This window comes from Phoenix dactylifera, chromosome 4, assembly GCF_051530095.1.
Source record: "Phoenix dactylifera cultivar Ajwa chromosome 4, Ajwa_hap1_PhDact_Kaust_v1.1, whole genome shotgun sequence".
In the NCBI taxonomy this organism is placed as follows: domain Eukaryota; kingdom Viridiplantae; phylum Streptophyta; class Magnoliopsida; order Arecales; family Arecaceae; genus Phoenix; species Phoenix dactylifera.
The window spans coordinates 4,977,516-5,005,270 of NC_143193.1; the positions used below are offsets into that span (position 1 = coordinate 4,977,516).

Genomic DNA, 27,755 nt, shown 5'->3' on the forward strand with positions numbered 1-27,755 from the left:
GCAAGAGAAGGATACTCTTTATATCCAAGAAAACGGCCGAGATCCAGCAGAGACACATCCCCAGATTCGTGTCGGGCGGAGATCCACTCGAAAGCGGACCTAAATCGTTGCCTGATTCGGAGTCCGACTCCATACGATTCCTGGACCAATGGAGACGCACCCCGCGATCACCTCTCAGAAGCGAACCTCAGTCCAGCCAACGTTCCGTACAGACGTGAACAGCCACACTCCATGAATAGGACCCTCCCCAGCTCCTCCCCCCAACAGCCAACCTTTCAAGGAACCTAATTTTCCACCTCCCATAACATCACAGTTAGAGAGTCACCCTCTTGCATTTATATCTCTGCCACAACCAAAACCCTACCGCCATCTAAATGCCCAAAGTGATGATGAAGTGCTGGTGGAAACTTCCGCTTGCGGCAGCAGTCTTGGTCTTGTCGGTCGTCGGCAGTAACGGCGAGATCCCGACGACACTGGATGGGCCTTTCGATCCAGTGACCTCGCCCCTTGATCACAAGAAGTTCCGCGGCCTCGCTGTGGACCTGCCGGACTCTGATCCGAGGGTGCAGTGGCAGGCCCGGGGCTTCGAGCCGGAGCAGATCTCCATCTCCCTCTCCACCACCCCGGACTCTATCTGGATCTCTTGGGTCACAGGTCACTTCTTTGTTTCTTTTTTTCTTCTTCTTAAGATTCTAATTCATTCATTTTTTTCAACTTCCAGTGGTGATGTGCCAAGTTGCAGTTGTTTTGCAATTGAAGTTTATTTAGATTTCAGATGGTCGTTATTTGGTAAAATTTCTGCTTTTTCCCACCTAGTTGTTTTCTCAACTAGAATGAGATTTGAAATACAAAACGAAGAATTTTTGTTACTTATTGGGACAGCTTGGGTCTCTAACGGCTGGTTCACTTTGAGGGGTGATTGCTTCAATATTCGTGTACGGTGGAGATGGAGGGGAAGTCAAAGGCTGGGAAGGTGGTGGCTGGAGCTTCCGCGGGTGGAAGCCGGGCTCAGCAGGCGTGGGGGGAGGAATCGGGTGCTGGGGCGAAGCTTGGAGGCTAGGCGACTCATCGGGTCTTGGAAGCGGAGGTGGAGAACCTCGGGCAACTCTTAACAGCAGTCCTCGAGCTACTGGAGGAGCCCATTGAGGCGTGCGGAAGGAATGAGAAGGCCTAGCGATGGTGGTCCATAGCCTTGGCCGTCGAGTGCCGGTGGACTGGGTGGCCCAGGACGTTGCGACTTGGGGGAAGACAGAGGCTGAGGTGGTAGCGATGTTTCTTGCCGATGACCACATTGCGCTCTGGTTCAAGTCGACGACAGATCGGAATCGGGCTCTTATCAAAAGGCTGTGGGTGGTGGCGAGCCAGCTCTTGGCCATGGAGTCGTGGGTTCTCGACTTTGTACTGGGCTTGGATGCCGTGAAGACGGTGGTGGTCTGGCTCTGGCTTCTCCGATTTTTGGTGGAGTATTGATCGAGTGAGACCGTTCTCTGGATCGCAGCGGTGGCGAGCCGGCCGCTTGCCATTGACAGAGTCACAGAGCCGCAAAGAATGATGGGGTTCTCTCGGGTGAAAGTGGTTATCGATGCCACCGCGCCATTACTACCCGGAGTCCAAATCAAGTGGAAGACGAGGGTGCTGTGGCAGCCCTTCATCTACGAAAATATCCAGGAGTTCTGCTTTGGATGCGGGAGGATTGGGCACGTGGAGGTGGGATGCAGGTTTTCGACATAGGTGCCGGCGGAGGAGTGGCGGGATCGGCCATGGACCCCTACCTCGATGGTGGTGGAGACCGGCGGCGACCTTGGAGAGATGGAATCGAGTTCGTCCCCTAGTTGGCGGCGATGCAGATCCGGTCGCCGAGAAAAGTGAGCGGACCGTTGTGGCCGAGGAAGACGACCGAGTCCACACTCGAGTCATCTTCCTCTAGCCCGCAGCCCCCATTGGGTCATCCGAGTTCGCCTAACTCTCCACCGAACTCAGAAGGCTAGCAGAAGTCGACGACGGTGGCTCGTCGGCGTTCGCCTCCGAAGGAGCAGTCGGTAGGAGAAGGCAGCAACTTAGGATCGGGCTTGGTGTCGACTCTGAATCAGTGCTGGGTTGGATTGGGCTATGACCCGTTATCTGGCCAGGTGGACTCAGTGGAGCAGGCAGGGGCCTTTGGGCTGGCCAAGTTGCAGGCTGAACCAGAGATCCAGATGGCAGACGAGGTCCTGGGCTTGTCCAATAACAAGCTCAGAAGCCCAGCGCCTAATCTTGGGCTTCGTTGGGCTACAGGGGGCAGCCCGAGATGCTGGTTGGACCTCTCTAGTGGATGGTTTGAGCGCGCCTCCAGTGCCCGAGGTGGCTGGGCCTTGTAGAGGCCCAAGAGCGGGGCGACTCGGGAGCGTGAGCCGGGCCTCAGCAATAGATGACTCGGGCGAGCCTTCAACGCCCAAGGCGATGGGCCTAATTGGGGTTCAGGAGCGGGGGAGCCGGGGAATGGCCAACCCACTACCGTGTTGCTGGTTCCTTCCACTGCGAAGGCAGCCCAGGGATTGGTCCTATCACCGATGACCTCTGAACTGCTCAGCCCTTGCTAGAGAGAGCCCTAAAGGAGGGGTCGGATGCGATCTCGCTGGGAGACGTGTGTTTGGGAACCGGGGCTACGATACGCCAGGTGGCCAGGCCTAATGAGCAGGCGATGATGCAAGTGGCGGGCCGACAGTTGGCATGGTGGCTACAGGCCGGGTAGTGGAGGTCGTGGACCACCCTACTGCCATGCAAAGGTTGAAAGTGGTAGTGATGGGGGAGAGCCTAGGCTTTGGTGAGGAGAAGGGGCTAGGGGATGGGCCGGCCTAGTCTGGAGTTGAGGACCTGGGAGCTCTGGGTGGGCATATGCCAGGGCTCGTTCATTAGGTGGTGTGGAATGAAGATTCTTGCATGGAACTGCAGGGGGCGGCCAAGCCCTCCTTCAATACTTCTTTTAGAAGATTGATCTAGGTGAATGACCCGGATGTTTGTTTCTTGTGCGAGATGCGACTTCTCGGAGATGGCCTTCATCGAGTGCAGCATCACCTGGTGGCTTTTTGGGAGTCTTTTATGATGGAGTCTTAGGGGTTGCCTGGGGGTATCTTGGTGCTGTGGAAGCGGGGCGTAGCCACTATAGATGTCTTCCGCAATTACTCTCAGCAGGTAGTAATGGTTATCTCCAAACCTAATGAAGCCCCTTGGGTTCTATGTGGTGTGTACGCTAGTACCGACTATAGGATGAAGAGAGTTCTTTAGGGTGAGATCACCAACCTTGTTTCTTACAGCGTCCCGATATTGGTGGTGGGTAATTTCAATTCTATCTAGAGGCCTGGTGAGAAAAGGAGTGGCAGAGCCTACACCGACAAAGTGGAGAGAAAGAAGTTTTGACACTTCCTGACGAGGAATGGATTGGTGGACCTTGATTTTTCTAGGCCGAGATTCACCTCGTGCAACAATTGGTCTGGCCGTGTCGAGGTGTGTGAGCAGATAGATAGGCCAATTGTGTCTCTATACTGGGACCTTCGTTTTTCTACCTACCAGGTTTGTCATCTACCCTAGATTGCTTCGGATCACTGCCCACTTTTGATTACTACTACTTTTTGCATTAGCCCTTGTAGCCCCTTATGCTTCGAGAAGTGTGGCTGTCGTACTCCCAGTCCTAGGATATTGTTCGGAAGGCCTGGGGGATGCTGGTGCAAGGTGATGCCATACAGAGGGTCTTGTGTAGGTTGGAGCTCACCAAGCAGAGGCTTCGTAGGTGGAACCGAAAGATAGTGGGCAACATATTCAGAAGATTGAAGGAGGTGGAGGCATCGATTGTTGACCTCCAGAGGAGAGAGGATAGTAGTGGCGAGCTCCCAGAGGCTAACATAGTTGTCCTGCAGCGGCAGCTAGCTATGCACCACTTCCTTTTGCGGCAGCAGGAGATCTTATAGAGACAGAAATCCAAAGTTCAGTAGATAAAGGAGGGCGAGGGGAACAGTTGGTTCTTCCATTGGACAATGATCATCAAGAGACAGAGGAATATGATTAGTTCCCTAAGAGATGGGGCAAGGCAGGGGGTGGAGGAGAAGAGTGCGGTCAGACGGATTTTGGTCAATTTCTTCAGGTCTAGATGGATGGAGGAGAGCAGCTCTGAGGTGGCTGGCCATATTCCATGGCCGAAAGTCAGAGTTGGAGCAGTGGACAGGCAATGTCGGAGATAGAGGTGTGGGAGGCTGTTTGGGACTTGGCGGAGGACAAAAGCCCCGAGATGGACGAGTTTTCTATTTTCTTCTTAGTAGATATTTGTGCATCATCCAGAGGGTGGTGGTGGAGGCAGTCCAGCTATTTTTTAGTAAGGCAGTGATGGAAGATGACTGGAAGGCTACCGACGTTACCTATATGCCAAAGAGCCAGAACATGGCAGAGCCAAGCCATTTTAGGCCTATCAGCGTTTGCACCATGCTCTACAAGATTGATGCGAAGATCATGGTGGCAGGATGAAGCCTTTGCTGCCAGACATCATTGTCAGGATCATGGGGCTTTCGTGGGGGGCCAAAACATTTCTGATAGTGTTCTAATTTTTAAGAGATTATGTGAGACCTAAAGCGGGCCCGAAAGAGGCAAAGTATGATGGCAGTAAAGTTGGATATAGAGAGAGAGCTTACGACAGGATTCAGTGTGGCTTCCTCAGGCACACTTAAGAGAGTTTTGGATTCCATGAGACCTAGATTGCTTAGGTCTTGGGCTGTGTGTAGGGACCAATTTTCTCCATTATGGTCAACGGGACGCCGTCGCCCTTCTTCCGGTCTACCATCGGGCTCTATTAGGGTTGTCCCTTGTCTCTATACCAATTTATTATTTGTGTTGACGTGCTTTTTCATGCCCTACGGGCAGCTTGTCGGAATCGAGAGCTGGAGGCCTATGTACTAGCCTCCGGTGCCCGACCAATCTCTTCCCTACTTTTTGCAGATGATTGTCTTCTCTTGGTTAGGGCGAGGGCGAGGGATGCCTTAGCCCCAAGGGTGTACTGGCGGACTGCTCCGAGGCTTCAAGGTAGAAAGTGAACCTTCACAAATCCACTATCTGCTTCAGTTCAAGGACGAAGTTGCAGGTGAGGTGGGAGATCAGGAGGCTCCTTGGGATGCGGAAGCAGGATGGGCTGTGGAGCTATCTGAAGGGTTCCTAGTTTGGTGTGGAGGTTGCGAATGTTGAAGTGCTCCTGGTTAGTGCAGCATGTCTAAGATCGGCTAGAGGGCTGGAAGGCTTCATGTCTATCTATGATGGGCAAGCTAATGCTAGTGAGGTCGGTCTTGAGTTTCATGCCAGTTTGCCTCATATCCAATACTGTTGTTCTGAAGACAGTGCTGACAGAAATTGAGCGGTTTCTTCGGAATTTCCTTTGGTGCTCACATGGAGGTAGCTATGTGGTGCATCTGTTGGCCTGGGAGAGGGTCTGCATGCCGACCTGCAAGGATGGATTGGGAGTGCAGTCCCTTCTGGAGAGGAGAGAGGCGCTGATTGCTCGTCATGCGGTGATTTTAGAGTCAAGTGATGATGGCTAGGTATGGCCGGGTGCAAACTGATTGGATGGCTCCGAGTAGCCGGAGGTGATCCTACCTATGGTGGGAGATTTGTATGTATGTGCCCACTGCTTTGGCGAACTCTAGATGGCTGATTGAAGATGGGCAGAGCATGGATGTGGTGGAGGACCCCAGGGTGGACTCTCTTCCTATGAGACTTTGGCTGACCATGGTCAACATCGATGCTGCGGAGGGACTCCAAATTTGTGATCTGCTTCGACTGGAGGGGGTGGAGTGGGATGCTGGTAGGATCGGTCAGTTGTTTGGAGAGCATCTCACAGAGCGAGCCCGATAGCTTCTGGTCGTAGGCTATGCTGACCCGAATGTGAGGATTTGGAGCACGTCCTACAGAGCCAGTGTTAGGGTAGAGGACGCCTATACCCGAGGATGGCCTATTCCTATAGAAGGTGGTCTGGGAATGACTGTCGAGGAGGTTGGTATTGAGAAGAAGAGGATTGGGCATCCAACTCCAGTGCCCAAACTGCCAAGTGGATGAGACTTTGGACCATGCCTTGCTTCATTGCGAGCGAGCTAGAGGGATCTAGAGGCTTGTCGAGATCCCGCTAGATACCAGGAGCCATCTGGATCCCTTTCTGCTGGCAATTTGCTGATGGGCTGACACTCCCCATGTTGCCCAATAGATAACCCAAAAGGAGGGTGAATTGGGTACTAAGTAAAACTTAGATTCTTTTTGGATTAATCTAATATGAATTGTGAAAGCTTTCTTGATTTTAAACTCAAGAGATTAATCAACCTATAAAGAAGGCAATAAAGAAGAGATGCTCAAAGAACCACAACAAAAACACACGAAATTTTATAGTGGTTCGGAGCCAATCCTGCTCCTACGTCGACTTCCCAAACGTCACTTGAGAATTCACTATAATCCCTATGATTATACCCGGTTGTTTTACAAGCTCACGACCTAACTTATTGTTTTCACGAGATCACAACGAACTCGGTCGGGTTTTACAGGCTCACTGACTAGAACCAAATCGATTGTTTTTCCGGGCTCACAATCCATTCTAGTTGGTTTTTTCGGCTTACCAATTACAACCTTACAACATTGGTTTTCACTGGCTCACCAACAAACCTCATGAATTCCTTTGATTCAATCCTAAGAACTAAAGGCTGACTAGACAAGTGCTTCTTTATTCTAATGGACCTGGCATCTCACTCATGCATTCAAACTTGTGTTGGTTTTGCATGGTAGGCTGTGGCTATCTAGTCTAGAACTTGTGCATCGGATCCTGTCCTTGGTGTTGGATTCTTTGTCCAAACTCATTTTTATTATCTGTTTTTCATTTTTGTGTTTTATACAAACTTGTAGTGTTGAGTGACATGCAGCTATTAAAATTTGTGCTCAACGATTGCACAATTCATAAATACCAGGTACTTGATCCTCTTCTAATATTTTCAAGCTGAAGAAATGCGACTGACCACATTGATAACTTAGATCTTTCGCTTTTCATATTTATTCATGGAGCAGCTTAGAAATGAATATGTAAGTCTTCTTGAAGTAGCTTGTGGCCTTCCTCTTGTTGACAGGAGTTAAACCTAGCTTATCTTTAATGGATACATTGCTGCCTGACTTAAAAAATACGTCACAGTTAAATAAAGAAATAAAGAAATAATATGTACAAAAAAAAATAGAAATAACAAGACTGGAAAGCGAATGTCTTTATTTTTGTTATGACCAGTACATCTCATTTTGTTTGCATGAAGAGGAAAAGCTTCATCTATTAAAAATTAAAGCCATGTGTCAAACTTTCATAGGTAGGGGTGCAACTGAGGGAGCTTGATTGAGCTTGGCCATGATCAAGCAGGAGCTAATTTGAGCTCCTTTCTCATTTATTTCATGCTCAATTTGAACTTAATTAATTTCAATGTGAGACAAATAGGGGTTGATAATCAGCTTGATAATTCTAAATTTAGCTGAAATCAATTCAAGCTGGAATCAAGCTCGGTTCAAGCTTGAAATAATATTTAATTGTTTCAAAGAAATAAGCAAAATACATGATGAAGACTAAACCTAATGTTCAACTATCTATATAATTATTTGTATATATAATATAAACACACCAAGCCTTATTGAGCCAAGCTTGATTGAGCTGGGGTAATTTTTGGCTTGGCTTGAAATTAATTCCATGCTTGTTTTGCTGGTTCATGCTTGATTTATTTAGCCTTTAATCAAGGTTGATTCAAGATTTTCTCAAGCTAAGTTTGATGTAAGCTCAAGCTGCTTGGTTCATTTGATATTCCTAGTCATATAGTACGACAGTTGGTTCCTAATGCTAAAAGATTGGTCCTGAGGGCTGAGCATTACTTCCTAGCAAAAAATAGACTATTTAGTATGAGATGTGTCCTAAAGACTGATTTATGTTTTCACTTCGGTAAGTTCATGAAACCCCTATGCTGTAAATGTCATATTTCTTAAGACACTTACACAAGATGGGATATAAAGAAGGCAACAGAAATCTATTTCTGTTTCTTTAGAGATGAATGAGAATCTTGAAAGCAAAATGAGCATTTTTATTTTTCAGAGGATACAGATGGGCTGATGGTGATTCCAAGAATTCTGTATCTAAACTATTTGTTGACACTTTCCAATAAAACATCTTAGCTTAAAAGGTACAACCAAACAACCTATTCAATATTACGTTCTTGATCAGATCAACCACTAACAGTTGAACAATTCCAACAGTCAATTTTGATGCTATATTTATTCTTAACCACACCTTCTTTATCGCCACATTTGGTGAAGATTCTATACAAATCACCTATTTTTTTGCTTACCTTATTCTTTATGTATAGAGTTTTTCAGGAGCTACAACTTGTGTGTGTTTTTTTTAATTATTACAAAGTGTTATCTTGACTTAAATGAAAAAATATCAGTTAATTGGCAGATAAGTGATTCTATGATGAAGATTCTTCTTAGATATAGTCGATGTAAGAGGAGTTTATGTCCTCAAGGGGTATTCTTGCAGAAGTATAGGGTAGACAACTGCATTGCTAATGCTTTAGACAAATGATGTCATTTAGTCACTTTATTTCAAGCAAATTAAGATATCTGCATTTGATCTTTTGATGCAAATACAGTTTTGTTTGATCAACTTAGACAAAGGTTATTTTGGTTTGAAAGGTTTTGGTCAGTTCTGCGGAGAAACTCCGGTGAGGCAGTAAGTGAAGCATCCTATTATTGTCTAGAAGATTATTATTTGTTCTATGGGAAGTTCTTTTTCTATGTTTTATGCTTTGCCCTTTGGCAGCTCAGGTGGATACTTCAAAATAGGGGCAGAATTGTTCTAATTCCATAACTTTGTTGTAGTCTTGCACATGTGAGCTTGCCAAATGCCCCAATTGTGCTTCACTACAGCAAGAGCCATAACCTTACTTGAGCATGAGGCTCCTTGGGATTAGCAGTGGTTATGATTCCATGTATGATGGTCACCTGTAATTCGAAGGAACACCTTACAAGCATCGTTAAAGATTATTGGAATAGTTTTCAAAATGATAGCTTCTATGCAGAGTAGTAATTTTGGTCATGTCGATGTGTGGTATATAAACTACTCTACATGGAGCGAGTACTGATTGAGAATTCTTTTGACTATGATGATGATTAGACTGAAGCAGTGCATGCACCATCTCTACAATCAAGTAAAAAAAGAAAATGAGTCTTGAGTAGTATTTCCGGAAATTTGTTTTAATGTTCCGCTGTAGATTTTATTTCAGTACTTATAATGATTGTGTTGAATGAAGATGTTTATGACGTACTTTGGGGAGGAAATAGATCAATTTGGAGATTTATACTGTTAATTGTGAATCAAGATGTTCATGACCTACTTGTGGAAACAAATGATTAAGAACTAGATTAGGCTCCAACCTTTATGTAGTTTAAATGTGGTATTTCAGTGAATAGATCATTTTGGATTTATACTACAGGTACCAGAAATGAAAACTATGGCTTGCTTTTCTTTTTTATTTGTTGTTATATTTAGAGAAGCTGGCTTCTGCTGCTTCCAACTTGCATTTGTTTATGATGAAATGAAGATAAACATGATCAAAAGCTATATAGTAAAGGCTTATTTACCAAAATAGTCCCCCATTAATGATTTCCTTGTAAGCACATTCATGTTTCCTATATTATATCAACCAACTTTATCTCTCTCCACTAAGTAAATGACAAAAACAATAATACCTCATTTACGGACAAATTTGATGAACCCAAAGGCTTGAATATTCTTTTTGATATTCAATCATGCTAATAGATTGGAATTTAGTACAAATGGTCCATTTTATTTATATATTTGAATATTAGGACCACTTTTTATTGACTTTTTGTTGGGCAAGAGTGGTCCAGTTATTAATTTTTGGGCACTTTTGTCCCACTAATAAATCATGGTGGTGGATGGAATTTTGCAGAAGTGGTCCCCTTTATTTTTGTTCAAGGAATGGCCTAGTTTTGAAATTTTTGGATATTTCTAGCACTCAACAGCAATGTTGAAATTATGTAATTCAAATAAATGCATGGGAATTCACTATAAAATTTATATGAATCCATTTTTGCTTATGCATTAAGCTAAGTTTTATGTTTGGGATGAGGGTTTAAGCATCTGAAAATTTTAAAGGGAAACTTAACACCCAGCTTTTTCTTTGACTGTCATGCTGCAACTGATCCATTCTTGCATGCAACTTTTAAAGCAAGCTATTCTTGCATGGAAGAAAAAGGAAAGTAAAGTGGGCCATTTTCGCAAAATCCCCATATTGGATCAACTACGGTGCATATAGATCATGCTTGACTTGAATGCCAAAAAATACAACATTCATAAATAAGCCGATGGCCCTCACAATTCACTAGTATACAATAAAACTTCAACTTTAGAAAAGAATAGGGTATTATTTTCATTGAACAAGTGGAGAAGTAAGTAGTTGTCTGTGATAATCTACAAACAAGAAAGCAACATGATTTTATGGAATCACTAACTAAAAACTGTTTTAGTGAGAGACTGAAGAAACAAGGGGACAACATTGGTTAAGACAACCAACCTATGGGCAGTCATTATTATCATAAGCCTTTTGTTTCTGATGAATATTGCATCAAAAATAATGATTATTCAAATCTAGCAATTTCTCTATAAAGTCCTCCGATGATTTCCTTTTTAACTCAAGAGGTGTTTCTTCACTGGCTCTTAAAGAGGTATGGAAAGTTTATGCCCCGGAGAAGATTAAAGTTTTTACTTGGTGGTTTTTAAGAGATAGAATTCTCACCTCTCATTAGCTGATCAAGAGGAACTGGGATAACTTGGATTATTGTATTCTGTGTAATTCCAAGGCTAATTCAGTTGAACACATTTTGCTTCTTTGTGCTTTTACAAAGCAGATCTGGTTGCATTTGCCAGAATTTTATTAGTGACCCCTCTTCCATATTCTATTTTGATGTTTTTGACCAATTGGAAGTAGAAGCCCTTTTCATAACAAGAGGTTGTAGTCTCTTTATCATGGCAGTTTGGTGGGGTTTGTGGTTAGAAAGGAGACTAGTGAAGCCTTCGGAGCTTTACTCCCTCCCTTGCACTCTCTCTCTCTCTTTCTCTCTCTACCTCTCTTCTCTCTTTATCTGCCTGCCTGTCTGTTTCTAAGAAATTTAATAAGAGCAATCTGATAAAATTGTTAGACTTCTTATATCATATTCAATTACCATCTTTTTGAAGTGATGATAAAACTTTTCTATTTCACATTCTTCAAAGTTCTAATTTATTTTACTTCTCTCTTCCCTCTTCTTGTAGCCATGCCAGACCTAGAACATGAGAGGAAATGCCTTTGATAATAGGTGGAGGGAAGAACCAACTATAGTCTTTTTCTTCTAACCTTGTTCCTTTATTTTTTAGAGCCTTTTGTCAGAGTTTTCTATCATGCCTAGAACTTATTACCCAGATCGGCCATGTGACATGGCTGCATGATCCCAAGAGCATGGCCCTAGAGAACATGCAACAAAATTTCAATAACATTAGATATTTAAATCAAACATATAGTAGCCATAATAATCAAACTAAATAATCCACCATTATCAAATAGTAAAACTTCTCAACTACATACTTCAATTGTTCATCTGGTATCAGCAATAAGCTAACTAACCATTCCAACATTCGATGATCTTTTTCAACTATCCCTTATTAAGCATCTTATGACTCTAGAAAAAACAACAAGATGATGTGAGCTAACAGCTCAGCAAGTAACATAACAATCCAAAGAGGATTTAAGCATGCCAAGTGAATGATAAACTGAAATAGCAATTAATAAACATGATATTGACTGGGCAAGAAAACTTGTTTTTATCAAATCTCAATGAATGTCTTTTAAAAATTTACTTTTCATAAACTATTAACAAACTCAATATTAAGCTATGGTTACATAACCTAGGGGCATGGGTTAGATATTGAATAACAAATATAATAGGTATAAGGTGCACTAGGTGCTAGATAACAGATATCGAATAATAGGTACCGCTATTTTAATCATAGATAGCTCGATGTTGAAATTAATTTCTCAGATTACAAGTTGATTGAGCCAATATTTTCTCTCCATTAGTGGGGCCAAATTATAGTCATATTGAGAATATATAGATATACAAATCAATAAATTACCCAGTAAAATTTTTAAGTTCATTACTAAAAATAGGTCACATGTCCAATATAACTTATTTTCAAAAGTTTCAAAATATATACAATATTTTTGTTCTATTTTCAATAACAAAATAGCTAGAATAGTAAGGATAATATGCTTGTCCCACTTATCAAAAGAGCAAGCAATGAATAGAAAATACTAGAAGCATTAGCAATTGTAAATAGAAAACACTAAGAAATGTTAGGTTGCTTACCTCCTTTTTTCTTGAAACCTCAAAATTCAGCTAAATAAGCCAATTCAGCTATAGGGTTACCAGTCCAAATGCTCAACTAATATGTCTAGTTAATTTAGCATTAATATATAACCAACTTATCTTTGATCAACCACCAGCGATATTAATTTTCTAATTTTGGAGTTCTAATATTTGAATTACTCTAAATTTTTCCTATCCTTTCTTAAATTTCAAATTAAAATAAATAAAGGGTTAAGGTTTTACCTCGATTTAGAGACTAGAGCATAAAATCTTTTGTTAGCTTCTTATCTAGATGACTACACATCCATGAAAAAATCAAGGTTGAAAAAGAAAAGAGATTTGCATGAAAATAAGGACAAAGCTGGTCGAGAAGCAGTGCCCAGCAGTCCGGTCATAACAATATAATCCTATTTGTCAAATCTAGAAATGGGTGTCCAGTTAGGGAAAAGGCAATAGATTATGAATTATCAATTATGGGGCCCACGGATGCTCAACAAAAGCTAAGTGAAGTAACGACAAGGCTAGATAGGTAGCGGCATCCAACATCCTAGGTTTATCTGATATGTGTAAACCAACTAATTAAATTATAAAATAAGAGTCAAGTTTGGATACAAATAGCTTAATAGGCCTTGACGATGATGAAGTCTAGCGTTACATGGTAAGGATCGGGGGGAGTTGACATATTGCGTGCTTTTTGGATAGTTCATGATCTATTTACCAAAGTCGATCAGGGATCTATACGGGCAGCCAGGCCCCTCCACTAGGATCATCATTAAGACTTGCAAGAGAGCAATTGAGGGAGAAGGAGAGGAAAAGAGAGAGAGAGGAAGTGAAGAGAGAGACAAATAGGGGATGGGATTTTTTTTTAATGTGTCAAAATAGAAAAGATGGAGTGCTCTTTGTGGCCTTCTCAAGGGGAAGAGGGAGAGAAGGGAAGAGGAGGTAGTGGTCTAGCAGGATCATGGTGGCTTACTCGAAGGTCTTGGTAGCCAGCAACATCAATGATCGAGAGAAAATGAAAAAAAAAAAGAACTCAAAACATGAAAGTGTTGCCGCCTCTTTTAGGAAGAGGAAACATGCCGATGATGGCTGGGGATAGGATATTGCAATTAGCTCCAAAAATAACCAAAAAATTTTGATGATTGATAGAAGAAAGGAAGGTAATTGTAGTTAAAATTTCTGACGCATCATCAATGTAACACAAGCTGATGATATTCGCACTTAATAGGAAAACATGGAGAGAGAGAACGCAAAGGGATGATATGTTGCTTACCTCATTTTCGATGATGTTAGGACCATGGCTACAATGACAATGGTAAATGGAAAAAAGAATCGAAAGAAAATAAGAGGATAGAGGAGAGAAGGGAAGAGGCCATATGGTGCAGTCTCATAAGGGATCGATGGAGAGGCTAAGTAGCTAGCGGACTCCTTTCCTCTTTAGAGCTTGAGGAGTTGCCTCCATTTCCAAGTCGAACAAGGGCTCTACCCCCGACTGAATTTGGTAGCGGGCCTTCTATGCCTTGCTCCAACACTAGGTTAGGCTAACAGGCTAGGCTTGGTTAGGTCGGCCGGTCAATAGAATAAAGCTTGCCTTATACGAAGACACAACAAAAGAGCATGTTGGGGTGAAGGCTATAAACAAACAAATGAAAATGATTCAGAAGAATAATATATGGCTGCTCATAGAAACGTCAAAGGAGAAGAAAATTTTTAGATTGAAATAGGTGTTTAAAATAAAATACAACATAGATAACTCTATTCCAAAATATGAGTCATGACCCATAGCTAAAGGGCAAGCACAGTAGTCCTAGAATTGACTTCTGAGACTTATGCTATTGTTGCTCGTAGAGAGACCATTAAGATTTTTCTAGCACTAATAGTGGAATTGAATCTGCAATATATGACATCATCTTTTCTAAATGGCAAAATTGAATAAGAAGTTTATGTGGAGCAACTACAAGGGTATGTTGTAAAAGAAAAAAAATATGGTGTATCGACTTTGAAAATTATTATATGGATTCAAACATGTACCACATGCTTGAAACAACAAGATTGATAGATATTTCCAACTCGATGGATTCATGAGAAGTCTAAGTGAGCCTTCATTATGTTTAAAGACACAAGGTGCAAGAGATTTTCTTATTGCATGTGTTTACATGGATGACCTAAATATACTAGCAACAATCGCAAGATGATTGATAATTTTAAGAAGCTGATATGAACCAATTCAAGATAATAGATCTTGGCCTTACGAGACACTTTCTCAAATTTAAGTGAAGCAAGAGCATGGAAAAAATTTTATTTCTCAAGAAAAATGTGCTATAGTTTGTTGTGGAAGTTTATTATGTCAGAATGCAAACCTTTACCAATGCTGATGGGAGTCAATGACAAGGTCATAAAGGATGATGGAAAGGAGAAGGTTGATGAGTCAAGTTATCAAAGCTTGGTTGGACCATTTAGCTATTCTAGAGGCATGAGGCCTAACATAATTCATGCTATTAATATTGTTTCATGGTTAATGAGTGAACCTAGCAAACTTCATTTTGCAGTAGCCAAGTAAATTTTGATATATGTTCAAGGAATAAGGAAGTTTGGTATCTTGTCTAAAGCGAAAAAAGTCAGACACTTAATTGGCTACACTGATAGCAATTAGGCCGGTTCAATTGATGATAGAAAAAAGGCATAAAAGGATTTTTGTTTTGCTTGGGAAAACAAAAGTTGTCTTGATCATCAAAGAAGCAGACATCTGCCAAGGTTGAGTATAGTTTAGCTAAAAGTACAACTTGTGAAGAAGTATGGTTTAGAAGAATTCTACAAGATCTGAAGTAAATATAAATGTCTCCAACAAATACTTAATGTGATAATACTTTATCCATCTCCATGACTAAAAATCTATTTTTTCATAGTCACACTAAGCATACAGAGCTTTTCCATCGTTTTATCAGAGAATTGGTTGACAAAGGTGGGATCAAGCTATAATTTTGCAAGTTAGAGGAGCAATTAGCAGATATATCCACTAAGGTTGGGTGTTCAACTTTTCAAAATTGAGGGAAAGTATTAGAAATCAATTTTGAAAAATATGTTATAACTACCTAAGACCTCATCCAAAAAGTCTATCTGAAAGGTGTTGTTTAGGTTTCGTGGCCTTGTATAAGTACCTACGATCTACTCGGTGCATAATTAATGTGGGACTAAATGCATGCCTCCTTATGTCCTCATGTACTTTCTTAGTTTAAGCTCTAATATTCCTACAAGGTTGAGATTCTAAATCTATTCAAATCTAATCATAATTACCATTTATCTAATCACAAATATCAGCCCGTGATCAATCCAAATTGGTCCATACTGAAGTGTCCTTCAGTCTAGATGGCTATAGGCTAGGTCTACTCTGATGTAATTTGAACCAATTCAGGACTTTACCCAAAAAAGCTAACTAGAAGGTATACCTAGGGTTTCTTAGCTTTGTATAAATATATAAGATCTACTTGATGTATAGCTAATGTGGGACTAAACGCATATCAACATGGGTCCTCACATATGCAGCATTCTCTAAAATTGTCTAGTGTCTCTTAATTTCCCTAGTTGCACTTTATATCGTCGTCTTTGAGTCCAAAAAATAAATTAACGTAGCAAGTTAGTAAAAGGTTATATTTTTCTAGAGTTGTCTTTAGCTGCTACAAATAGAAGTCCTTGTAAATGTGGACTTTAAGCCACCAAAAAGCAAAAAGAAGTCCTCTCCCTATATGTTCTATTATAGCCAAATTTTGTAGAAAAACATTAGTTACCGATGTCAAATTTATTAGACTTGTTCATTAGAGTATAAACCGCAACTTTCCATTCTATTATCCTATCATAGAGAGGGTGTGAGTGTGAATGCTGTAACATGAGTTCTACTCCATATTATGATTTTGATTTGTCAAAAAAATTGAAACATATATGCACATACTTTAATACCAATTATTAAGTATATCTCATTACTAAGAGATTAGAAGAAAAGATTAAAGCCATCAATATTAAAAAAAGAATGGATTTTCAGACATAACAATGTATTAAAGCAGAACTCCCTGCTCTATTACAAGACACCATGGTGAATGAAACAAAACTAAACAAACAAAACAAAACAAAAGACAGATCCCTATAGCCAAGTTCGTACAAGAAGAAATATAGGAAACAAGATGCAAGAAAGAGAATTTTTTAGTGGGAAGCATGGGGGATTTTCATTCATGTATACTAGAGTGGTATAAGAGGCTCTCAATGGCTTATTTATGCCAAGACTCTAGTCCACATATTTATAGATACTAAGGGACTCTTAGGCTATCACTATGAATACAAAAGTAACTTTTTGATCTCCACATGACTTTTAGTTTACTTAAGATGTCTCCTTGACTTTCCAAAGTATTAAATACTAGAATAACATGACTCTTAAACTTATTCATATTAATTCTAAGCTTCCAGAATTAGAAATTAAATTCGAACACCCTCCCTTAATTTGTAATTCTCATGATATCTTTTGCTTGTCAAAATTTTTTGATTGCAACAGCTTTGGTGAAGATATCGGCTAGTTGCTCATTGGTATTGGCAAACTCTAGCTATATATCGTCTTTCTCGACCAAGTCTTAGATAAAGTAATAATAGATATCAATGTATTTTGTTCTGCTATGAAATACTAGATTCTTTGTCATGGCGATATCGGATATGTTATCATATCAAACAATTGTAGGATTTTGTTCATTAAGAGAGAATTCTCATAAGCGAAACTACTTCATATGCTGCATTAGTTGCTAAAATATACTCAGCCTCGGTAGATGAAAGTGCCATAATCTTTTGCTTCTTTGATGACCAAGAAATTACTTGTTCCTAAACAAAATACATAACCTCAAGTGCTTTTGCGATTGTCAAAAGAGCCTGCCAAATTGCTATATGATTATCTAATAAGTTTGTTAAAACTTTTCTTTTCATATATTAAGCTCAACTTTTTATTGCTTATGGTAGCGAAGAATTCTCTTTGCTATTGCATAATAAAACTTACTTGGTTGACTCATAAATGTAGATAAGAGACTAATAGGAAAAACCATATCTGGTCTTGTATTTGTTAGATAAATAAGAGAGTCAACTAGTCTTCTATAAGTTGTAGCATCAACCTCTTGAGAACCATCATGTAGCTGAAATTTTTTATTCTTGGACATTGGACTTGCTACAGGCTTGCAATTAGAAATATGAAACTTTTTCACAAGTCTTCAATATATTTTTCTTGTGATACACATAAATTTCATTCTAATTGTTTGAACTTGAATGCCAAGAAAATATCTCATGAAAACAAGGCCGGTCATTTCATACTCCATCATCATTTCCTTTTAAAATCCTTCTACCATATGATGGTATTTGTGCCAGTGTAAATAAGATCATCAACATATAGACTAACAATCAAGAAATCTTGCATACCTTTCATCCTTTTGTTGTTTCATGCACGAGATGCTTGCTTTAAGCCATATAGTGCCTTTTGAAGTCGATAGACTTTGTTCTCCTTTTCTTTTATAACATAGCCGTCTGGTTGTTGAACATAGACTACTTTTTCAAGTTTTCCATTTAAAAATACCAATTTTATGTCAAGCCAGTAGATTGGTAATTCCATCTGAGCTGCTAATGCAAGAACAGTCCTGACTGTCTTCATGTGAACCACTGGTGCAAATGTCTCGATAACATTTATGCCTAGTTGCTACGTATATCTTTTTGCAGTCAAGCGAGCTTTTTGCTTCTCAATGGAGCCATCTTTCTTTTATATTGTTTTGTCGATCCATTTGAGTTTGATGATATCTTTTCTCTTAGAAAGGTCAAATCTCTACATCCATTACTTTGAGCCATACATCATCCTTGCTTTTTGAAAATTCCATGGCTCACATGTAAAGAAGGTGTTGTCCGATTCCTGTTTATCTAAAAATATGTTAAACAGATCGTTGTTAGAACTGACAAACAAAATTTAAATTAATTTTACTCTTACCTTTCCTACTCGAAGAATAGCGGTTGTAAGAGGTCGATCCACAGGGAGGCGAGTGGAGTTGCTTAAAAATAAAAAAACGTTCACTCGGATTCAAAATCGATTTTTGAATGATAAAAGAAAAACATTACGTCGGGAATGTTGAATGATTCTCTTGTCTACCAGAAAATAATTTTTTTATTTAAAATAAACAAAGGGAAGAAAGACAACTTGCAATTGAATTCTAATGCAGAGTAGGAGTTGATTTCTAAAGACAGAATATAAATTAAAATCGCCAATCGTACAGCAAAGATTAATTTCAAAGTTATCTTAAAACTAAGATTTTCAGAACATATAAAACAAATTACATAAATTAAATTAAAAACTTAGAACATGGATTGCATAAAAGAAAATGACAATAATGGATTGCATAAAAGGACAATTACAAAAATAAAATGAGGATTGGAAACTTAATGCTTCCTCCCTTCTACAAAACAAGACATAAAAACAAACAAAGAAAAAAAACAAAACAAAATAACTCCTTTCTTCTCTCCCCTAATAAAATATGCTTTCTTCTCAACCCGAAATAGAGCATGGCTCTATTTCTTTTTTTCTTTCTCTCTTACAAACAAACAGAGCCTTCACCCTGCACCGAGAGCTCCCCTCCCCCTCTTCTTCTTCCGATGGCCACCCTATTTATAGGTTAAGTGAGGATGCTTGGGATGCCAGAAGGGGGCGGATCGGAGGCTTGACTGCGGCACGATCCATGGAGCTCGGACGCGGGGGATGGGTGCTGATCATGGATGGCTGGTCTTGAGGGATCCGATTGCTAGGACACGGATCACGGCTTGGAGAGAGTGGAGGGCGTCAATCCGTGGCTGGATTTCGGGCTGGAGGTTGGCACGCGGACGCGGTTGGATGCCATTCACGGACGCGTGATGCTGGGGTGGGCGTGGGACGATGGCCGCTGAGAGATTGCTGGGAAGACGCCGCGAGATCGACGGGAGAGAGGCTGAAGATGATGGCGTGATCGTGGGAGGCTTGATTAAGGGAATGTTGGAGGCCGCCGCGGGACCACTAAAGATGCGGATGGTGTGGGCGGACGCTGGGAGGAGGCGTTGATGAAGCAGAAGATGAGTACGGGATGGGGTCTTGGCTGCTTCACAGGATGGGATCATGCATTGCTTGATTGCAGCGAGGAATGTTGGGCGGATCATGGAGATGGTGCTGCATCACGGGCGGAAGAAGAGGTCTTGAATCCGGAAGGGGGAGACGGCTGGGGCATTGGAATTTTCTTTGCCCTCCTGAGATGGGAGCTGGGAGACACCAAGTTCCGTCCAATTAGTCATATAGATAAAAAATAGTGTGATATGAAATTTGGCTTGCAAACGGACAACTTGGTTCATCACGGGTCATCTGTTCTGACTGGAGGTCAATTGCAAGTCTTTCAAGTCATGGGTCACCCAGCACCTCATAGTTATGATATGGCCAAATTAGATTTGCCTAAAATTCTTTTCCAAAAGCACAAACAAAATGGACCCGATTTAGACCCGAACCCGACTCGGACCCGACCCGATCTTCAACCGGGTAGGGTCTGGGAAGGGATCCTTCTGAAGTCAAATTTGTACTCAATGTGCATTTTATCTCTAATTTATGATAATCTATGTCAAACCCAAATATAATATTAATCCAGTGAATTTATCATTATCCGTTAGCAATAGCACTAATTTTAGTGACATGTAGGTCGCACTTTTGTGTTCTCATTAGAAGGCAACTTGATAAAATTCACAAATTTCAGCTAGAGATCGTACCTTCCTTAAGAGTGAATCAGAATCAGTGATAACTTGGCTTAAAGTACCTTCTCTTGATGCTCTTGGACTTTCATGTTGTTGCAAATTTTCCTGGGTTGGCTCCATTAGCTCAAGTATTCTCGAACCATGAGAAGAATATTTCTCCCATTTCCATGCTTCCAACTCATCAAAAAGAACCTCTCGAGAAACAAGTTCATTTTTCTTTGGGTTGAGTAGGCGATAGGCTTTAGACTGTTCACTATATCCTATAAAGATGCATTTTTCGGCTTTGTCTTCAAACTTTTCTCAATTTTGAGAAGGAATGAATGCATAAGCAATGCATCCAAAAACTTTTAAATTTTTTACTTGAGACTTTTTCCCATACCAAGCTTCATAAGGCATTTTATTTTGTATCGCCATTGTAGGAGACCGATTGAAAATGAAAATAGTTGTTTTGATAACTTCTGTCCAGAATTTGTTTGGTAATCCTTTTTCTTTCAACGTGCTTCAAGCCATCTCCACTATGGTTTGGTTTTTGTGTTCTACTACTCCATTTTGTTCCGGTGTACGATGTACTATAAGCTGCCTCTTGATGCCTTTCTCCTTACTATAGTTAATAAATGGTGTAGAGATGAATTTGCCTTGTCAATCTACTCTTAGAGTCTTTATTTGGTGACCACTCTGCCTTTCAACATAAACATTGAATTAGAGAAAGATAGAGAAAGCTTCTGACTTTTCCTCAAGAAAATAAACCCATATCATATCACTATACTCATCAACAAAGAGAAGAAAATATCATTTTTGATTAAAAGAATGAGTCCTTGTAGGACCACAAATATCTGTATACACAAGCCTAAAAGGAGCTTGTGCTCTCCATGCTATTTTTGGAAAAGGAAGTTGATGCATTTTACCATAGATGTCGTCCTTACAAATTTGCTTTCTTTTTTCAATTGATGGAAGCCCAATAACCATATTCGTTTTCTTTTAGCAAGGTAAGTGACCATATTCTTTTCTTTCATAAATCGTTGGCAAAAAAACTTTCCACCTCCACCTACGCGACGCTTTTGCGACGCGCTTGAAAGCGTCGACGCTAAAATTACCAATGCTTATAAGCGTCGGTACATGCTCTAAAACACGTCGAGATAGACTATTTTTTTTAGTGCATAAATATGACTTATCAATTTTTTCACCTTTTAAAGAAGATTTTGTTTGATTGGCATGTTAAAAGCAAAGACTTTATTTTGGATGATTTTAACTTTTGCCCCAACAGTATTCTTGTCTTTATCAAGAATTTTGCGTTTGCCATTGTCAAGGATTACCATATATCTATTTTGCAACAATTGTCCAACACTTAGTAAATTTTGAGTTAATCCAGGCACATATAAAACATCATGGGCAAGTCTCTTCATACATCCTTTTGTGTAGACTGCTATGACCTCTTTGCCTTCAACTTGTTGTAGCTTGCCCTCTCCAAGGTTGACTCGAGAGGAGGTATTAGATGGACGAAGAACTTCCGGTTTCCTATCATGCGATTGCTGCATCCACAATCCAAATACCAAGTATCTTGTGATTCTTGTTGCAACTTCATGCAAGAATAAAATAGTTGTTCACTATCATCCTTTTTAGAAAAGTTTGCTTCATTCTTTCATTTAATAATCTTTGAACCAATAAACTTTTTGAGAATGATTTGGATTTTTGCATCTTTTGTATCTACAATGACAGGATTTAAATTCATGTCTAGACTTTTTGCAAATAAAGCAATGGGAATTAGTATTACTATTTCTTTGATTGGCTTTACCCCATCTACATTTTCCCTTGCCTCGGGCTTCTGTAGAAGGCTGCTTCTATTTCCCTTGATCTTTTCTTTGAAATGAGCCTGTTTCTTTGCCTTCTTGCTGTGTACTTGAAGATTTCTTTTCTCTAGTAGTAAGCTTGGATTGAAATGCTTGCTCAACAATATGATCAAATTTTGTAGGTAAGCTTCTCAAAATTTTCTCAACGATCTTCTTATCTTGAATGGTATCACCATTGATTAATAATTCCAACAACTTTAGAGAACAAATCTTTGATTGTTTCATGATCTTTCTGATGGGGACATCAGAGCCCTTCATCCAGATGATCCTGAGCCTCCGGATTGAGACAGACCCATTTATTTGCATATTTATTTTATTATTTTATTTCTAGGCTTGTTTGCATTTTAGGGCTTATTTGTGTTATTTGTGGGCTTATTAGGAGTTATTTTTGTGTAAGGGGATTTTATGTTAATTGTGTTTATTTGGCCCCATATATAGGGGACTATTTTTATGATTAGGATTTTAATGAATGATTAAGAATTTCTTTTCCCCCACATCTTATTCTTCTTCTTTCACCTCCTCCCCTTCTCTTCTTCCTGCGTCCCTAGAATCTCTTCTTCCTTCTCCCTCTCTTGTTCTTCCTTCTTCTCCTCTTTTCCGGCACTTGTGCTACATCAACTTGGTATCAGAGCCCCAGCTTTGCCTCCGTTGCCAAAGCCACGATCGAGCATTTTCTCCCTCAACCTCCCACGGTCCATTGCCCTAGTCATTCACTCCACCAAAATCCCACCCGAGACTTCATCTCTGTCTCTTCCCCTCGATGCTCACCAGAAGAACACACACACTTCAAAAAAAAAAAAGAAAAAAAAAACCTTATGTTGCCCATTTCTTCTCTCTCGGCTCCCACACAAAAGTAAAAAAAAAAAAGAAACCCCTGTGGCTGCTCCTCCCCTTCCACCTGTCACCGTGCCCGAGGCCACCATCACCCCGCATCGCGCCACCTCCCCGCCGTTGAACTTTGCCGATGAGCACCCCACCCGAGCCGCCCGCGTCTGCCACCGGCCGCCTGCGCCGGGTCCGCAAAAGAAACTGCCGCAGTGGAACAACCCGTGGTCGGCCGCCATCTGTCGCCAAAAGTGCGCAGCCGCCACCAGCCGGAGCTCGTGACCGGCCGCTGCTCGTGATTGCTGCCCCGCCCCGCGATCGCCGCCGCCGAGATCGGCGTATCCTCCGGAACCCATCGGGAGGTTGAAGAAAGGATTAACGGGTAAGGCCTAAATCCGTTAACCCGAATCCGGTAGCCCGGACCCAAAAAAAAAAAGGAGAGAGAGAGCCGCACGTGATCTGCGCGTGCTTCCCTTGCATGTGAGTCTCACGTGCTTGCCAAAAAAAAAAAGAAAGAAAGAAATAAGAAAGAAAGAAAATCCTACCTCTGTTCATCTTCTTCTGCAGCCGTTTCGCCGCATCACTGCCTCCGCCGTTGCTTCCCCGCCACCGCCGACGCCGCCGCTCCGCCCGTGCCGCCGCCATCTTCGCCACTTCGCCGTCACCATTCCCGCTTCCGCCGCCTCCGCCACCCCGCACTCACCGTTGCCGCCTCACGCTCTTGCTCGCGCCCACCGCCCGAACCCTATCGCCATCTCTCCCCTCCCCATCGCCTTCGCCTTTGCTTCCGCCTCCATCCGACACCACCGACCGGACCCAAGGGAATCTCCCTTGCAGTGCCGCTTTCGCCGTCGCCATCCGCCGCTTCGTCACCCGAGAGCGTCGCCACCCTTTTCACCTTTGCCGTTCTCCACCTCCTCCTTTCCGCCACTGCGACCACCACCTCTTGGAGGCCTCATCTCCAGTCCTCACCCTTTCCCCTTTGTTTCCTCCCCACCCGACACACACCCTGACTTCTGATAGCCCATCGGATCCACCAACAAGCCAACACCACCATAACACCAGACCCCTCCCCTTTTCTTTATTCAACGGGCCCAACTCACAGGTCCAACCAGCCACTTCAAGGCCCACACGGCCGACTCTCTGTTTGTCTGATTCTGAGCCCGACAGGCCCCTTTTCACAGCAGGCCCGACGAGTTGCGACGCATGGATCTAATTAGAGCTCTTTGACGAGTCTTCTTGCTACGCCGCGCTTTTGGACGTCGCCCCAGCCCACGAGCACACATTCTGGTCGACTACTTTACGACAGGTGATAAGTTTCCACTTTTCTTGGATTTGTTCATTTAATTATGTTCTGGTTCTCTTGCATGATAGCCACATTTTGAAAACTTATATTGCTGTCAAAATTCAGAACATTAAACCTTTCACTTCCGAACCCGTCCTATTACCTATTAAATCTTGATATAAAATTAGCACACCCTAGCAACAGGATGTTTCTCAACATTATTCGCTCAAATTACTTTAGGATCAGAACAACTGAAATACTTGATTGCAATCTAATTTCTTAAATTGAATAATCTTAATCCTTAATTCTGAATAACCAAAGTAAAAAATCAGCAACATTTAAACTTTAAGTTATTCTTGTGAAGACTTGCTGATCTCTGAAATCATAATAGATTGCATTAGTAGGTTGTCCTGCATCAAATTTGGTCCTGCATCATACTTATATGGATTTCATTAGTGACACTGCATTTCACATCATCACCCAGTGTCATCATTGCAGGCCAACCTGTAGTGATATAGAGCACTATCTCAATCAACCTAAAACCCTTGTAGCTACCATGAATTCCGACATTTTGAGGTTTCTCCTAGAACAGATCGTTGCCATGCGGGCTGGATACAAGGAATTCAAACAAGAGATCCGTGAGCTCATTCAAAATTCTAGGATCCCTACGCTGCCAACCCCTATTGCAGCCCAACCTAAAATCAGTTTGGTTGCACCACCTGTAATCCTTCTCAATTTTCTTGGGCACCAAACCCAATGCTCAAGGTGTCAACAATTCGACTACATAGCATCCCAATGTTCCATTAGAACCTACCTGATTACTGAACCAGAAGTTAGGAGCCAAGAGGTCGAATATGTCGAAGAAGTCTATGAACCAAATATAGAAGACTATGAAGAAGATTTTGAAGACGAACCTACAGAATTAGACTTTGTCCAAAATGATTTTCAAAGGGAGACTATTGATCTAAGTACAACCAAGCCACTTCATATCATTACTATCGAAGAGGTAGTGACAGATATTGAGAGCCAGTCACCTGAATTGGCACTTGTAGCTAAAGATACCCATGTGGCGTCCAATCTTGAACATTCCCCTATAGTAGTTTTCCTTCTAGAGGAGTTTCATGATGTAGTCCCTGATGATCTTTCGGATGCACTTTCTCCAATGCGTGATATCCAACGTGCAATTGATCTAGTTCCCGGAACATCTCTGCCCAACCTTTTACATCATAGGCTCAGACCAAATGCATATGCTATGACCTGAAATTTAATGTTACCGATAGTTGAGTTTGCATGTAATAGTTCGGTTAACAAGTCCATAGATATGAGTCCATTCGAAATGGTGCATGATTACAAACCTAGGCAACCCATAGACCTATTTTTCATATCTCATCAGTATAGAGTCTTTGAGTCTGCACAATCAATTGCATCACATCTACATTCATTGCATCAAGAAATTCATTAGGCAATCGAGCTTTTTTCTTTTTTTTCTTGAAAGCAGGCAAGGTGAATGGGAACTGACTGCGGAAAGCCCCAGTTTTGATTGAGCAGGCGGTCAAGCCGAAGCTTCGAAATCGTGGAGCGGTGGAGAAACTAGAATTCTAGGTCTTTGACAATCAGTAATTGTAGTCACTTTAATAACCTAAAATATAAATTCCTTGCTGATTTATACAGACGTTATAAAAAGTTAAGTGAAAAAGATTACGTCATGATAAGAATTAGGCTTGAACGATTTTCTTCAGATACATTTAAGAAATTACAAACTTGTAGTGCAGAACCGTTCAAAATCTTAAAGAAAATCAATTCGAATGCATATGTTGTGGATCTTCCTGATGACTATGGGATTAGTGCGACATTTAATATTGAAGATTTAGTCCCATACAAAAAGATAATATTCATGCCTTCTGACCCCTTTATTGATATACTTGCCCATGTTGGACACCCTAACCTATTACCTGCTGTTGAGCCACCACCTCCCAAATCTCATGCACGCAGAGAACAAATAGAATATATATTGGATGAGCAGGTTATTTCAACTAGGAACAGTGGTTACCAACGTTACCTTGTTCGATGGAAAAGTCGACCAAAATCTGATGTGACGTTGATTTCCAGAGCACAGTTGCAGCGCCTTGACTCCGATCTTCTAAAGCAGTACGACAGCCGGCCAGACCTGTACTCGACGGGGTCGAGTTTTTCTCACCCGGAAGGAGTTGATGAAGACATCAGAGCACTTCATCCAGATGATCCTAAGCCCCCGGATTGAGTCAAACCCGTTTATTTGCATATTTATTTTATTATTTTATTTCTGGGCTTGTTTGCATTGTAGGGCTTATTTGTGTCATTTGTGGGCTTATTAGAAGTTATTTTTGTATAAGGGGGTTTTATATTAATTGTGTTTATTTGGCCCTATATATAGGGGACTATTTTCATGATTAGGGTTTTAATGAATGATTAAGAATTTCTTTTCCCCCACATCTTATTCTTCTTCTTCCTCCTCCTCCCCTTCTCTTCTTCCTGCGTCCCTAAAACCTCTTCTTCCTTCTCCCTCTCTTGTTCTTTGTTCTTCTCCTCTTTCCCGGCACTTATGCTACATCACTTTCATTGCTAAATCATCAAATTCTCTCCATAAGGATTGAATCTTAATAGAGGCAACTTTGTCAAAGCGTTGAAACTCCTTTTTTAGAATTTTCCATGCATCTTTAGATTTATTTGCACCCATAATTCTAGAAAAGATAGCTTTGCTTACCCTTTGCTGAATGAGAAGTAAAGCTCTCGCATTTCTTTTTTTTTGCTCTTTTTGTACTTCCTTTGCTTTGCTTGAGTTCATGCTGCGAATGCTTCTTGATTTGCTGGTTCTTCGTAGCCACTTTCGACTAAGTCCCACAAATGTTGTCAGATGAAAAGAGTCCTCATTTGAATGCTCCAAAAATCATAGCTCTCACGGTTGAAGGCAGACACTAGGCTTTGCATATAGTTGAAGGTAGTGTTGTTTGTATTTGCACTGGAACTTGTTGCCATGATAGAATTGAATTGAGAAATAGGATTTAGGTAGAGGATATGAGGTGGAGCTTGGGGGGCTTTGGATGAAACCTAGAACCAAAGGAGAAACTTGGCTCTGATACGAATTTTTTTGGGTATAAGAAGAAGTATAGGAAACAAGATGTAAGAAAGAGCATTTTTTTATAGGAAGCATGGAGAGATTTTATACACGTATACTAGAGTGGTACAAGAGGCTCTCAATGAGTTGTTCATGCCAAAACTCTAGTCCACCTATTTTTGGATAGAAAGATGGTTCTGAGGTTACTATTTTTGAATACATAAATAACTTTTTAATCTCCATACGACTCTTAGTTTACTTAAGATGTCTCTTTGGCTTTCCAAAGCATTAAATACTAGATTTATATGACCCCTGCACTTACTCATATTAAATTGTAAGTTTTTAGAATTACAAATTAATTTCTAACAGGCCACCGAAGGGGAACCCAACAGCACAGAAGACTCCCTGCATTCCTGACTTGAAAACATGCAGATAGATTTATCCAAGTTGTTGGTGCACCTCGCTCGATCTCCACTTCTTCCATCCCCTA

The 27,755-nt window shown here is 41.1% G+C and overlaps 1 long non-coding RNA gene across 1 annotated transcript; it reads left to right on the plus strand.

The window, feature by feature from the left end:
- LOC149753611 (uncharacterized) lies at positions 1–27,634 on the plus strand. Its single transcript, XR_016400150.1, has 2 exons — positions 1–654; positions 8,713–27,634. It is a non-coding gene; the product is annotated as an uncharacterized LOC149753611 (long non-coding RNA).
- Positions 27,635–27,755: the final 121 nt, after the last annotated feature.